This window comes from Onychomys torridus, chromosome X (genome assembly GCF_903995425.1).
Source record: "Onychomys torridus chromosome X, mOncTor1.1, whole genome shotgun sequence".
Classification (NCBI taxonomy): Eukaryota; Metazoa; Chordata; class Mammalia; order Rodentia; family Cricetidae; genus Onychomys; species Onychomys torridus.
In genome coordinates this window covers 30,397,441-30,414,142 of record NC_050466.1, presented here as the reverse complement: position 1 = coordinate 30,414,142, position 16,702 = coordinate 30,397,441, and the positions used below count along the sequence as shown (strand labels likewise).

General features: G+C 37.3%; 1 non-coding gene across 1 annotated transcript; it reads left to right on the top strand.

Moving 5' to 3' along the window:
* The first annotated feature begins 13,266 nt into the window (after positions 1-13,266).
* LOC118574932 lies at positions 13,267-13,425 on the top strand. The gene has a single exon (XR_004943806.1). It is a non-coding gene; the product is annotated as a U1 spliceosomal RNA (small nuclear RNA).
* The last annotated feature ends 3,277 nt before the right edge of the window (positions 13,426-16,702 follow it).

Sequence of the window (16,702 nt, the reverse complement as noted above, 5' to 3'; positions counted from 1 at the left end):
GACTCCCAAAAGTTGCTTGCATCCCTCTCTTATTTCTTAGGTAATATTACATCCTTCTGAGGTCTTTGATGTAGTTGAAGACTAGATAGTTATAATTTTCTTAGTTATGATAAAAGATTAGTTAGATATAAAATCTTAGACTCACAAATATAGGATAGATAGGATATCTTCTTTAATTTTGCCAAATACAAATAGACTAGATATTATAGACTATATATTATAACTGTAATTCTTGCTTGATTACTGTTTTGTTATATGTAATTTTACTATGTTGAACCCTTCCTTTTTGATTAGACAGAAAAGGGGAGGTACTGTGGGATATTCTGTATGCTGTGAATGTGTTGATTTATAAATAAAATGTTGATTAGTCAGTAGCCAGGCAAGAAGTATAGTATAGGTGGGATAAGCAGAGAGGAGAATTCTGAGAACAGGAAGGCTGAGTGAGGAGTCACCAGCAAGAGACAGAGGAAGCATGATGTGAAAGTAATGGTAAGCCACAAGCCACATGACAACTTATAGATTGATTGAAATGGGTTAATTTAAGATATAAGAACTGGACAGCAAAGAGCCTGCCACAGTCAAACAGTTTATAAGTAATATAATTCTCTCTGTGTTTACTTGGGTCTGCATGGCTGCAGGCCTGGGTGGAACTAGAGAAAACTCCAACTACAGTGCTCAGACTCATTCAGGCAAATACTCACACATGCAATAAAATTTAATTATTTTAAAAGTTTAATATAAACAGTAAACTACATGGGGTTGGAAAATACAAAAAGTTCTGAAGTGCTGGAGCAATTGCTTTCTTGGTCCTCAAAACTTTGAGACAACTGCCTATATGTTCTGGGATAATTCTCTTGAAATTCCATATTCTTGTCTTTCCTCTGTTTTATGTTGGTCCCATACTTGAGCAGTATTTTATATCCACCACTACTCCCCTTAATTTATTAACTTATCTTCTTTGAACACCAAGGGTTTCTGTTGGTCACACTTGTTTTACAATCTGTGGGTTAGGCAGATTCTACAAATTCTTGAACATCCCAGACCACAGTGCTTAGAATGATTAATTTTCAATTGAAGTGTCTCTCCCAAATGCATGGCAAATAGAGAAGCAATCCCACTACCAAGAATTCTATAGGAAGAGAAACTGCATCTTTACTTTTAAGTGCTCTCTTGGAGGACTGCATCTGTGGGTTTCAGGAAACTGCTGGAGAGGTTTTCTTGGGTCCTACCCAACCTGTTAAATGGTCCTGAATAGGGGAGTGAGGACTAAGAAGACAGCTAGGAAAAACAGAGACAGAATAATAGACAGAAACACAGGATAGGTTTAGGAGGGCTCTGAGTCAGTTCTGCAGCAGCCCCAAGTATATTTCTCACAGCATTTTTATACCTAAAGCAAGAGGGGCATAAGACCTCCCCCTCTCAAGGACACCATGGTTCAAGGAACAAATAAGCATAAACACCTCCTTAATTCTCAAGATATCTGGAAACCATAACTTTGGCCAAACATCCTGTTATTCAGCCTTAAGGAGCAAAGACAAGCTTGAACTCTCTGACCTTGATCAAGATGGAATCATGATACAAATTGTAGTCACTGTGGTATCCTACAAGTTTTGAAGGTTCTAAAGCAACCAGGCAGACAGGTGGCTCCAAAGATGACACACCTGTTGACCTCAGTCTTGGAGCGCTTAAATTTCAGGTTTATTTAAAATTGATGAAAGATACTCTAGGGCACCTCGGACAGGGTTATGCATTTTACAGCCTGAATCTAACCCCCAGTAATCTGTGCTTTTTAATTTGCTGTCATCTGGCTCTCCTGTATTTTCTCATCTTGGAGCTGTAGTAGGAAAAATTCTAGCTGCATTATTTGCGGTTGTTCACTGTTCTCAAGCCCCCAGGATAACTCAAATTTCAATATAGGTTCCCTCTTAAGGTGGTAGTAAGACATTGTTTTCTGAGGCATATAGAGTAACAAAATGGTATTCTTCTCCACCAGAGAAATGTCTACCTTACTCAAACTTACAACTAGAATCCATGTTTCTGAACCCTGTAGACTTGTCCTGGGGATACTATTGACATTCTTTTCATCATGGCTGCTTGGCTTACCTTTTGGATAAGGCTCCTGAAGACCTGCACAGCTGAAACTTGGTTTGCCTTTGTTTATTCTTACTATTGTGTCACTGGTCCCATTCCCACCTTTCAGCTGTTCTAAACTGCCATTGCAAATCTCTAAAGCCTTTCCTCTCTTTCTCTATTTTAGTCAGAGTCTCCTGCTTTTTAATCTAATTATTCTTCACCAGGTACTATGGATATACATTTAAATGCACTATCTTTTAGAAAATTCAATCCTTTAAAAATAGCAGCAACTAATGGGTAAATAGCATGAAACTGATTCTATAATTATTTCAATTTTACAGATCAGAAAACTAATACATAAATACTATAAGTAAATTGATGAGTGATAGTCTTGAATCCCAATGTGGTCCTCTGCTTTTCACTACCACTCATACTCCTTCATCTGGGGAACAGAAATATCAGTTTGTAGTCATAGCCATTCCAGAAAGTATACATGGAGTTTCTTTAAGCTTTTAGGAGAGTATGGGTGTGGGAGAAGGTACTCCTCCCAGCGTTCTTTAATTTTGGAATTGAACACGAAATTCTTGACTACCCTTGCAAAACAAAGCCATGCATGCTGGGTAACTGGGAAAGCCTTCACTGGAGATTTGTGTAAAGAAAAACTGTGAAATGTGTCCAAAATATTTCCCAAAAAAGATTTTATTTAAAAAAGCTGTGAATATATGTGTGGGAATCTCTACATATGTCTAGCTAGCTTTGCAAGATTCTGGCTTTCACAGTGCTGAAACACTGAATTATTCAATACAAAAATATGGTTGATCTGATGAGACTCACACAGATCATATAAACACAAAAATATGTTGTTTTCCACCTATTTATGCTTATATTTTTTGAAATCTTTAAGGCTATGAGACCATGGAAATATATACAATCTAAGGATTTATGATTGAAGTTACTATGATCCAAGCCTGAAATGTTAGTACCCCTTTAAATGTATGAGCCCAGAAACTCCATCCCTATAACAGACTTAGGAAATTACAGTTGTAATTTTAATTATAGTATCATCAATGCATAAAGATGAGATATTCTGGTTATATGCCCCTTTCTCAGTCTAATTCTATTACCAGAGACCCTTAAGGTTTACTCTCTTCTGATTCCAAATCTAAGAGAATAAACAGAGCAAAAATAAGCCTTCAGAAACAAACAAGGTTCTCACTGTAGAATGTTGCTCTCTGTGAAGTAGAAATGCCCCTAGGTCCTCAACCCAATGCTGTGACACTTTATTACAGTTCCTTATGTTCTGATGACCCCCCAAACATAAAATTATTTTCACTAATACTTCATAACTGTAATTTTGCTATAGTTTTGAATCATAATGTAAATATTTTTGGAGACAGAGAGTTGCCAAAGGGGTCATGGCCCATGGGTTGAGAACTACTGCCTTACTGCCCTACATGTTGTACAGTAGCTAAATATATTCTTGGATTTTCGCCCTTTAATTGTGATTGCTATCCCAAGCTCCTTCACCCAACACCAGGTTTTATTGAGGATCCTCTTTTAATCTCATATTTCCTGAAGGTTTTTGTCAATAATTATCATCTGTCTTCTGACATTTGGAGTCTTTCCTAATTAAAGAATACAAGTAAATTACCTATACCATTATTAGGCTGGATGATGCTTCTGGCTTCCAAACTCTTAGAGCATACCTTCTTATCTACATGATTGCCTAAGCCTTCATCAGTTTGCAACCATGAATCCCCGAAAATACTGACTTGTGACTAAATCTTGAGAGATACATCAGAGACTGTCTAGGAAAAGATTGTGACTAGACTTGCAAACTTGTCTGTGAGTGCATTGATAATTGATAGGACTGGACCAAACTCGATAAAAATTTTGATGGATGAACAAAGGTGAAAAAAATTCTTTCTGATTCTACAATAAACTCTATCACTTTATCACAAACTTGCATCCATGCAAAGAGAGAATTACTGAACCTTTAAAAGGAATGATGTTGAAGTTTATTTTTGAGCCACAGAACATGAACAAAGACTGAGTATTATGAGATATTGACTATTTCTCATCATAAAATTTTTACATGAAATCCATATTTTCTTTACTTACTTGAACACAGTTTCAGCTATATTAATTCCTTGATGTTGTTAAGACAGAGGAGCCAAATAAAAGGTGTTGATTCATTCAACAAACCGACTAAAACCATATTTTATGCCAGGCATAGTGTGAGGTGGTAGAAATAAAACATTGTGCAAAATAGTCAAGGCCTCTACAGCTGGTAGTGTCTGACCAGAATGCCCAAGTCTCAGCACCTCAAAATAAATGAGTGGTGTGTGTGTGTGTGTGTGTGTGTGTGTGTGTGTGTGTGTGTGTGTCTGTGTGTCTGTGTCTGTTTGTCTATCTGTCTGTCTCTCTGTCTCTCTCTCTCTCTCTCTCTCTCTCTCTGTCTCTCTCTCTCTCTCTCTCACACACACACACACACACACACATACTCATCATGTTTCCCTTTTATTGAAAATAGATTCTTTCATCACATAATTATCCTAATTATAGCTTCCCCTACTACTACTACTCCCCACCTCCCCTCCCATCTGGATCCACTACCTTTCTGTCTCTCATTAAAAAAGAACAGGCTTCTAAGGGATAATAATAAAATATAACAAGATATAACAACTATCACATTGAAGTTGGACAGGACAAACCAACATAAGGAAAAGAACCCAAGAGAAGACACAAGAATCAAAGACCCATAGTTAGCACAGTTACAAATCCCCATAAAAACACTAAGCTAGACGACATGATATAAGAGCAGAGGAACTGGTGCAGACCCGTGCAAGCTTTGTGCTTGCTGATTGTCTCTGTAAGTTCATATCATATGAGCTTTGTTCATGTTAATTTAGAAGGCCTTGTTTTCTTGATGTCCTCCATGCCCTCTGGCTCTTACACTCTTCCCACATCCTCTTAGGGGAGGAGGGATTCCCTGAGCCCTGAGGAGAGGGATTTGATGGAGATATCCCATTTAGGACTGAGTGTTCTGAAGTTTCTCACTCTCTGTGTAATATTTGGCTGTGGGTCTCTATATCTGTTCCCATCTGCTACAGGAGGAAGCTTCTTTGATGGTGGCTGAACGAGGCACTGATCAATGATTATAGCATAATATCATTAGGAGTCATTTTATCATTATGTTTCTGTTTTGTTTGTTTTATTTTAAGACCAGTAGTATGTGGTTTTACTATAGGTGCCAGAGCTATCCAACCCCAGGCTCTTGATCACACAAGCAGTGTCAGGTATGGATTCTACCTCATGTAGTGGCCTTGAGTCAAATCAGATATTGTTTAGTTACTCCAAGCAGCTTTGTGCCACCATTAACTTAGCGTATCTTCAGGCAAGACACCAGTGTAGATTAAAGGGTTTGTGTCTGTTTATGTGCTTGTTTTGTTGATGTGCAGGATGTATTTCTCTACCGAAGACACTGGAACATAGGGGTGAAGGCTCTATGTACGCACATATTGACATACCCGTGTTCAATGAGTTGTGTGAGTGTTGTCTTCAGCAATGGGGCCTTGTTGTCAGTTTGTGGAGAGCAACTTATTGTCTTGGCAACAGCCTGTGTTGCTTTTAGATTCCCATGGTATCCCTTTGGTAAACACCTCATTAGATGTAACCCAATCCCTATATTGGAAGCTTCATTTGGTGACAAGCCATGGTCAGTTGGGACTTTGTCTCCCCCATTATTTGAAGATTTCATTTAGATAACTTTCATATGTGAAGATATTTTAGAAACTTTATACTTTATTAGGTTTGCATACTATCCCTCAAATGTCCCATAATTTTAGCTGTTTCTCCCTGTATTCCCTTGCTCAAACCCCCTCCCAACTTGATCCTCCTATTCCAGCTTTACACCCATCAATCCATGTTTCCCTCTAGTCACTTACTCTAAACCTACCTTTTGTGTTTCCGTGGACTGTAGCTTGGTTATCATTAACTTAACAGATAATATCAACATATAAGTGAATACGTATCATTTGTCTTTCTGGGCCTGGGATACCTCATTCTAGATGATTTTTTTTCTATTTCTGTCCATTTACCTGAAAATTTCATGATGTATTTTGTTTTGTTTTGTTTTTCGAGACAGGGTTTCTCTGTGTAGCTTTGTGCCTTTCCTGGATCTCCCTCGGTAGACCAGGCTGGCCTCAAACTCACAAAGATCTGCCTGCCTCTGCCTCCTGAGTGCTGGGATTAAAGGTATGCGCCACCACTGCCTGGCTTCACCATGTAATTTTTTAATGGCTGAGGAATCCTCCATTGTGTGCATGCACTACATTTTCTTTATTGATTCTTCTGTTGAAGGACATTTCCAGTTTCTGGCTATCATGAATGGAGGAGTAGTGATCATGTTTGAGAAAGTGTATTTGTGGTAGGATGAAGTGTGCTTTGGTTATGTGTCCAAGAGTAGTATAGCTGGATCTTGAGGTAGCTATAGTCACAAATTTCTGAGGAACATCCACACTGATTTCCATAGTGGCCGTATGAATTTTCACTCTCAGTAGCAATGGATGAGTGTTCGCCTTATTCCACATCCTCACCAGCATGAGCTGTCACTTGTGTTACTGACATTAGCCATTCTGACAGGTTTAAGATGGAATCCCAAAGTAGTTCTGATTTATATTTCCCTGACATCTAAGGATATTGAACATTTCTTTAAGTGTTTCTTAGCAATTTGAGGTTCTTCTACTGAGAATTCTCTGTTTAGATCTATACCCCATTTTTAAGTTGGATTATTTGTTTTTTGATATCTAGTTGCTTGAGTTCTTTATATATTTTGGATATTAGTCTCCTACTGCATGTGAAATTAGTAAAAATCTTTTCCCATTTCAAAGCTGTGGCTTTGACTGAATGACAGTGTTCTTTGTCTTACACAAGCTTTTCAGTTTCATGAGGTTCCATTTTATTGTTGATCTTAGGGCCTGTGTTTGATAAATATTTCTTTATGGTTTATTAAAATGCAAATCCCATGCACAAATATTAAAGAACCAAAGAGGAACTTGAGCCGAATCATAATCTGCCACTAATACCTGCCAAACACTCTCTTCTTTGCTTGAAAATGCTGCCTCTTCCTGGGTTTAGTCCATTTCCAATGAAAACCCTCTTGGACCAAAAATGCTCCTCTCAATTGGCTATTGGACCAGTGACAGAATTCCTGTAATTTGTGTTAATGGTATTCTGTTCAGAATGTCTTTTTTTGTGCTAATGAGTTTGAGACTATTCCCCACTTTCTCTTCGGTCAGGTTCAGTGTAACTGGTTTTATGTTGAGGTCTTTGATCCATTTGGACTTAAGTTTTGTGCATGGTGACAAATATGGATTTATTTGTTTTCTTCTACATTGGCCATCCAGTTTGGCCAGTACCATTTGTTGAAGATGTTGTCTTTTGCAGTACTTATTTCTGGCCTCTTTATAAAAAAAATCAGGTATTCATTGTTGTACTGGTTTATGTATGCATCTTCAGTTCTATTCCATTCATCAGTGTGTCTATTTTTGAGTCAATACCATGCTATTTTTATTTTATAGCTCTGTAATACAGTTTGAGGTCAGAGACAGGGCTATCTCCAGCAGTTCTTTTATTATTCAGGATTGTTTTAGCTACCTTAGTTTTTTGTTTTTGCACATGAAGCTGGAAATTGTCCTTTCAAGATCTGTAAATAATTGTGTTGGAAATTTGATGGGGATTGCATTGAGTATGTGGATTGCTTTTGGTAGGATAAACATTTTTACTGTATTAATCCTATAAACCAATAAGTATGGGAGATCTTTCTATCTTCTGATATATTCTTCAGTATCTTGGAAGTTATTATTATAGTAGTCTTTCACTTGCTTGGTTAGAATTATCCAATTATATTTCATTTATTGAAACTATTGTGAAAGGTGTTGCTTCCCTTATTTCTTTTTCAGTCGGTTTGGTTTTTATGTAGGAAAACAGCTGATTTTTTGTATTAAAATTTTTTGCCAGCTGCTTTGTTGAAAGAGTTTATTAGCCATAGAAGTTTTCTGGTGGCATTTTTAGAATAATTTATATATAAAGGCCTTTCATATGCAAACAAATATACTTTGACTTCTTCCTTTCCTATTTAAATCACTGTGATCTCCTTTAGTTGTCTTATTGCTCTACCTAAGGCTTCAGGTAGTATACTGAGTAGATATGGAGAGAGTGGAAAGCCTTGTCTTGTTCCTGGTTTTAGTGGAAATGCTTTGAGTTTCTCTCAATCTAGGTTGATGTTGGCTGCTGGATTGCTATCAACTGCCTTCAATATTTTGAGGTATGTTCCTTGTATCCCTAGTTTCTCTGGGACTTTCACCATGGAAGGATCCTGGCTATTGTCAAAGGCGTTTTCTTTATATAATGAGACAATCATATTTTTTTAATTTTAGTTTCTTCATAGGGTAGATTACATTTATTGATTTATATATGTTGAACCACCCCTGCATTTCTGGGATGAAGCCTACTTGATCACTGTGGATGATCATTTTGTTGTGTTCTTAGAATCAATTTGCAAGTATTTTATTGAGAGTATTTGGATATATATGCATAAGAGATATTGGTCAATAATTTTTACTCTTTTTAGACATTTGTGTAGTTATTAGTGTAATTGTGGCCTTATAATAATAATTAGCCTATGTCCCCTTTCTTTCTATTTTGTGAAATATTTTGAGGAGTACTGGCATTAATTTATAGTTGGAGGTCTGTTAGAACTCTGCCAAACTCATCTAGCCCTGGGCTTTTTTTTTTGTATACTTTTAGTTACTGCATCTATTTCACTAGGGGATATGGATGTGTAAAACTTGCTTTATTAGTTCTTAATTTAACTTTGGTAGGTCATATATGTCAAGACATTAATCCATTTATTTTAAGTTTTCATGTTTGATGGAGTACATATTTTTAAAGTATGTCCTTATAATTCTCTGAATTCCCTGGGTATCTGTTGCAACATCCACCTTTTCTTTTCTGAGTTTATGAATTTGAGTATTCTTTCTATAGCATTTTGATATTTGCCTAAGGTTTTATCAATCTAATTTTCTCAAAGAACCAATTCTTTTCATTGATTCTTTGTATTGTCTTTTGTTTGTTTGTTTGTTTCAATTTTATTGATTTCAACCCTGAGTTTGATGATTTCTAGCAGTTTACTCCCTTTAGGTGTTATTTCTTCATTTTGTTTTAGAATTTTCAGTTTACTAAGTTACTAGTATGAGATATCTCAAAATTCTTTTATGTAGGCACTTAGCTCTTTGCCTCTTGGACCCACCTTCACTGTGCCCCAGAAATTTGGCTGTGATATCTTTTTGTTTTCATTCAATTCTAAAAAGTTTTTTAAATTCCTTCTTAATTTCTGCTGTCTTGTTTTTTATTTAGTAGTGAGTTGTTTAGTTTCCATAAGTTTGTATACTTTCTGTTGTGGTTCATATCCAGCCTTAATATGTAATGGTCAGATAGGATGCAGGATCATTTCAACTATCTGTTGAAACTTCTTTTTTGCCCAAGTATGTGATTATTTCTAGAGAAAGTTCCATGAACTGCTGAGTAGAAGGTATGTTCTTTTGTGTTTGAGTGACATGTTCTGTAAATATATGCAAGTACATTTGATTTATGATATCATTTATCTCTAGCTTTTCTGTAATTAGTTTTTGTCTGGATGACCTGTCTATTGTGAAAGGTGAGTATTAAAGTCACTCACTATCACTCTGTGAAGGTAAATATGTGATTTTTGTTATAATTGTTTCTTTCATGAACTTGTGTGTCCTTGTGTCTGGTTCATAAATGTCTAGAATTACAACATCTTAGTGGATTTTTCCTTTGTTGTGCATGTAATGGCCTTCCCTATCATTTCTTATTAATTTTGTTTGAATTCTTTTCTTGTCAGATGTTGGAGTGGCTACACCTGCTTCCTTCTTAGGTCCATTTGCTTGGAATACATTTTTCTATCCTTTCATACTGAGGAAATGTCTATCCTTGATGATATGGTGTTTTTCTTGGGTATAGCAAAAGATGGATACTTGCTGTGGAATGTTGTTCTGTATGCTGTGAATATGTGTTGCTCTGATTGATTGATTGATTGATAAATAAAATGTTGAATGGCCATTATCCAGGCAGGAAGTATAGGTAGGATAAGTAGACAAGGACAATTCTGGGAAAAGGAAGGCTGACTCAGGAGTCACCAGCCAGACACAGAGGAAGCAAGGTGATAAGGTAAAACTGAGAAAAGGTACCAAGCCATGTGGCTAAATATAAATAAGAATTATGAGTTAATTTAAATGTAAGAGGTAGTCAGTAATAAGCCTGAGTTGATGGCTGAGCAATTACAAATAATATTAAGCCTCCATGTGATTATTTTATAAAAGGCTGCAGAACTGTGGGTGTGGCAGGACACAGGAAATCTTCCAACTACAGATCCTCTTTTGTAATCCAATCTGATAATCTATCTTTTTATTGGGGAACTGAGACCATTAGCACTGAAAATTATCATTAAGCATTGTTTATTGATTCCTGTTATCTTGTTATAATGGTGTGGGTTTAACCCCCTGTTTTTATTTACTGGTCTGGAATTATTATTTTAGTGTGTGTGTGTGTGTGTGTGCGTGCGCGTGTGGGTGTTTCCTTTGGTGTGGTTGACCTCTTTGCATTGATGTTTTCCTTGTAGCAACTTCAATAGAGCTAGATTTGTAGACAGATCCTATATGAATTTGGCTTTATCATGGAATGTTTTTTCTTATTGTATTTGTTGTGATTGATATTTCTACTAGGCATATTAGTCTTAAATGGCATCTGTGGTCTCTTAGAAGTTTCAGAATATTCTTCCAGGTCCTACTGGCTTTTAGAGTCTCAATTAAGAATACAGGTATTATTCTAATGGGTCTGACATTATATGTTACTTAGTCTTTTCCCCTTGTAGCGTTTAATATTCTTGCTTTGTTCTATACATTTAGTGATTTGATTATTATGTGTTGTGGGAAATTTCTTTTCTGGTTCAGTCTATTTTGTATTCTTTGTGCAGCTTGTACCTTGACAGTTACATCTTTCTTTAAATTGAGAAAAATTTTTCTGTGATTTTGTTGAAGATATTTGCAGCACCTTTGACCTGGGTTTCTTTTTCCTCTATTCCTATTACTCATAGATATGCTCCTTTCATAATGTCCTAGATTTTCTGGATGTTTTGTGCCTGGATTTTTTTAGATTTAACATTTTTCTTTGACTGAGGAATTAATTTCTTCCATCTTATCTTCAGTGACTGGTATCTCTTCTTCTGTGCTGGTGAGACTTGCCTCTGAGGTTTCTGTTTTACCTCAAATATTTATATTTCCAGATTAATCCCAGTTTGGATTTTCTTTAGTGATTCTATGTTCCTATCTTGAACTGTTTTTATTATTTCATTTCATTGTTTCATTGTGTTTTCAAAAAAACTTTGTCATTTATTCATATCCTCTTTAATGTTCTTAAACATATTCATAATTGCTATATTTTGACTCTTATCTTGCGCTTCAGTTATGTTTCATTTCTCAGGGTCTACTATTATATTTCTGGAGGATATATACTGTCTTGAGTGTTTTTGCCCTGTGTCTAGGCATCTGTAGTTAGGATAATTGAGGCAAATTCTAAGTAGTAATATCTGGGCTTGTCTTTGTCAGGTAGGTAATCCATTCCTTGGTTTCTGTTACCATGTCTGGATCTTAGAAGAATGTGGTGATTGTGGTATAGAGTTCTTCTGTGGGTTGATATGTGGCATAGAGGAATAGACATGGTCTAGACTGAGAGAGGCTGTGGGAAAGAGCTAAGGGGATTTTTGCCAAGGCTAAGAGACAGGGTTCCTAGAGAGCTGGAGGCATGGTGGTAGGAGGGGCTAACTGAAAATGTGTTGAAACAAGACAAATAATAATATTGAGAGATAGGGATGAAAGGGTCAGAGGGACCTGAGGACTGTACCAAGTGTTGTAGTCTTCAGGGAATGGAGTCCAAGTGGGAAGAGTAACAGTGCAAGCCTTGCTTCAGTGCTGGGGGGAGACTGGAGAGGTTGGAATGGAGGATATGAAGGAGAGTGAAAAATGCCTACCTGAATGTCAGCTAAGTATGGCTACTTAGGTTCCCAGGTATAATGTTTCTAGGAAACTTTGGATGGCACAAAGGAATGAGAATGGGCTATAAATGAGGGATTAGATGGTCTCCAGGAAGAAATACTAGGTCTGCTCCTAGTTTTTGTGGAGTCATCTGAGAATGGAGGAAGGGTGTGGAAAGGGGAACCTAGAAGCACACTGCTATGGGGCTTGAGTGAGACTGGAAAAATTCTAAAAGAACAAATGATGGAGAGTAAAAATAGCTTACTTTAGCCTCATCCCACTGTGGCTACTGGGGTCTCAAGTAGAAAGGAGTCAGATGGGTCAAGGACACCACAGGAAAACCCACAGAATCAACTAACCTAGGTTCATAGGGGCTCACATAGACTGAACCAAAAACTAGGGGACCTGCATGAGACTGACCTAGGCCTTCTGTATATATGCCACAGTTGTATAGCTTGGTCTTGTGGTACTCCTAACATTGGGAGCAGGGGCTGTCTCTGACTCTGTTGCCTGCCCTTGGGACCTATTCCTCCTCCTGGATTGCCTCATCCAGCATTAATAGAAGAGGATGTATGTAGTCTCTCTGAAACTTGATATACAATGGCTGGCTGATATCCATGGCAGGCCCAACTATATCTGAAGAAAAACAGAGGAGGAGGAGTGGATTGGGGGATGACAAATGGGAGGCAGGAACAGGGAGAAGAAGAAGGAGGGGAAACTTTGGTTGGGGTGAAAAAACAAACAAACGAAGCCAAAACAACAACGAAAAAGAAAGTGTTTCTAGGAATCAGTGGTTGACACAAAAGAATGGGAATGGGTTAGGGAGGGGTGAGAAGGTCCACAGGAAGGAGGAAAGTTGGGTTCACACCTAGGTTCTTCTGAATCACCAGATAATGGAGGCCCAACTTTTTGTTTTTCTCTCTCTTACTCATACATATATTTGTATATATACATATATGATATCTATCTCTATCTCTATATGTATGGAGATAGATATATAGACAGACAGACAGACAGATTAATTTTGAGCCTGGGAATAATATGGTCATATTTATATGCATTTGAAAAATGTAATTTTATACTCACCAGGCAGAGGAACACCATGATCACGCAGGTGGTTTTCCCAGGGCAAGGCTCACCCATTGTACTCAGGATGTGCTGCCCCTTGTGATTTCCCCAAATGAAGGAAACTTGACTTCATAATTTGTCATAGTAGGAGACCACATTCACTCTCCCCTCTGAAAAACATGTAATTAGGGTCACTCTGCAAAACAGAGTATAGAGATCTAAGTCTGAGCCCTAGTAATCAAGCCCATGTTATACCAGATGAGAAATTATGATGAATCTTACTTGTTATGGTGATAGTTTTGAAATACATGTGGAAGGAAGAGCCAAGACGACTTGGTGATTGATTGATATGTACTGTAAGGAACAGTGATAATTGCCTAGGAATACATTTTATATCATGAGTGTGAACTAGTGAAGACAAATATCCATAGCAGGATAAAGACAATTAACACCTCTGTGATTCAAGCACCAGATTACATTTGAATGGTTTAAAAAGTACATTTTATTAAGGGGAGTGTTCAGAACAAGGTTCATGTGAAGAACAAACCCCTCATTTGACAAATGAAGGGATTAACAAAGTGAATTATTCTACTTTGTAAATTAATCTTGTGCTGTGTACAAATGCTTTATCTCCCAAATTAGAACATAAACTTCCAAGTATCATTACTTGTTTTGTAGACATGTCTTCCTAATAGCATCTGATATAGGGACTGAGAACATAAGAAAAATTCAATAATTGCTTTCTAAATCAAAATAAATTGAACGTCTCCTTTCTCAGATAAAAGAAAAGCGATATGTGGCTATTGGTAATGGTGGTTGTTTCAGGGTATTTATTGCTATGAAGAGACACCATGACCATGGCAACTCTTATAAAGGAAAATGTTTAATTGGGCGGCTTACAGGTTCAGAGGTTTAGTCCATTATCTTCATGGTGGAATATGGCAGCATGCAGGCAGACATGGTGCTGGAGATGTAGCTAAGAGTCCTATGTCTTGTAGGCAATAGGAAGTCAACTATCACACTAAGCAAAGCTAGAGCAAAAGAGACCTCAAAGCATCCCTCACAGTGACACACTTTCTCCAACAAGGCCATACCCACTCCAACAAAACCATACCTTCTAATAGTGCCACTCCCTATGTGATGATGTTCATTTTGCTGGGTTTGTTTAATCATCTAAAAATCTCATGTTGCTATCTATTTTAGTGTGGTAGTGGTTTATCAAACCACATTGATGCACCTCACTATTGTTGTGGCTAAAGTTGATACAGAACTTCATGCTCTGTGTTTGCTTTTAAAGGCATCCCATATTTCCTTGGTATTTACTTCTTCAGCAATTCATTGTCATAACAGACTACCTCAGCTATATCCTAGCAGTGTCCAAATGACCACATCCTTCTTTCTAAAGATGATATTCCTTGTTGTTGTGGCTTATGGCAGATCTCCAGTCTCTTGTGTTACACCCTCATTTTCAAGGTTAATCCTGGGAACCTGGACCAGTGGTTTTTTTTTTTTTTTTTTGGTTTTTCCAGACAGGGTTTCTCTGTGTAACAGCTGTGGATGTCCTGGAACTCCCTCTTCAGACCAGGATGGTCTCAAACTCACAGAGATCTGCCTGCCTCTGCCTCTGCCTCTGCCTGCCTCTGCCTCCTGAGTGCTGGGATCAAAAATGTGTACCACCACTGCCCAGCCTAGTTCCTTCTTAGTAGCAATCCCAACAATCGCTGATTCCTCTCTGTCTTTGTGGGGATGATGTCATAGTTCTCTTACCTGTGAATTATAGGCCATGTTTGTCAGTTCAGACACCACTGTCAGTGTGATTCTGGGTCTCTGCATGTTCACTTTGTCTCTGCCCTTCACCTTCATCCTCATTTCCTGCTTCCACATTGTGGTTTCCATATGCTGAAGATCTGCTGTGTGGAGGCCAGGCTCAAAGCTTTCTCCACCTGTGAAAAACACCTACCTCTTGTCACCCAATCACATGGACTAGAAACCTTAGTCAAGGAATCTCAGAAAAGATTTCTCAGTGTTGTAGATTATTTACTTCCATGTTAAATCTCACAACTTATATCCTGAAAAATAAACATGTAAAAATGCTCTAAGAAAGAATAGAAGTCTAAAAATATTTGAAGGCTTATATAACCAAGTCTGTTACTGACTTATAAAAATAAAAAAGTAGAAATAATAAATCCTATTTTAGAAAGGTAATTAAAATGTGTTGTTTCTAATTCCAACAAATATGTAAACTAGAACTTCCTTCTGCTGAGAAAAGCATGTTAAAATTTCACAATGCCATCTATTTAAGTAGCAAATTACAAGAGACAATTTTGAGAGATTCTTAATGAAATAATCATCAATAGATTTTAATTATGAGTCTGATTTTTATTTTACTAAATTTGAATTATGCTAGTATTCTAAGATTCCATTCTCTAAGTAATAAAAAGCGAAATTACATAAGGAGTCATTGTTATTTTAATACTTTCAGTATGAGATACTATAACTCAGGTTTAAAGTGATGGTTGTTATTGATTAAAAAGTGGAAAGTCATTGTCTTAATTTCTACATGGAAGGTATTCTGCTGAAGCAAGGAGCCCTCCAAAACTGTGGATGAACTCAGAGCTGGACCTCATGTCCCTAAGACCCTTGAAACTGTATGTCTTTTTAAATATGTATTTATAATGTATTATTATTATGTGGTATGATGAGGTGAGACAACAACTTGCAGTAGTCACTTCTTTCCTTCTACCATGAATCTCGGGAATCAAATCCAGGTTATTTATCAGGCTTCACAGCAGGCTCCTTTACCCCTAAGCTGTCTCATCAATCCTAAATTGTATGCCTTTTTTGTTTGTTTATCTGATAAAATTTTATTCTTCATATACATTAAAATGTATATATATATATATATATATATATATATATATATATATTCTCCCTGCTGAAATATTTTTATTTTCTTTCATTCTTCTCTTGCTTATGACTGCAATTTTCCTTCCTCCACTCTTCCCAATCCTCCCCCCACATTCTCTCTCCCCTAGACCACTCATGTTTCCCTCCAAAAAAGAGCAGTCCTCATAGGGATATCAACTGAATATGGCATAAGATGTTACAATAAGACTAACCCAAACTTTCATATAAGGCTGGACAAGGTGATCCAGTAGGAGGAAAGGCGTCCTAAGAGCAGGCAAAAGAGTCATAGATACCATCCACTCACCCTATTAAGGAGTTCCAGAAGAACACCCAGCTACACAACCATAACTTATGTGCAGAGGGCCTAGCTCAGACCCATACAGGGTCCATAATTACCACTTCAGTCTCTGTGATCCCCTATGAGCCCTGCTTAGTTGACTTTGTAGGCAGTGTCCTCATGGTGTCCTTGACCCCTCTGGTTCCTACATTCTTCCTCTTTTCTGCGGGGTACACCTGGTTCTGTCTGGTATTTGGGTTTC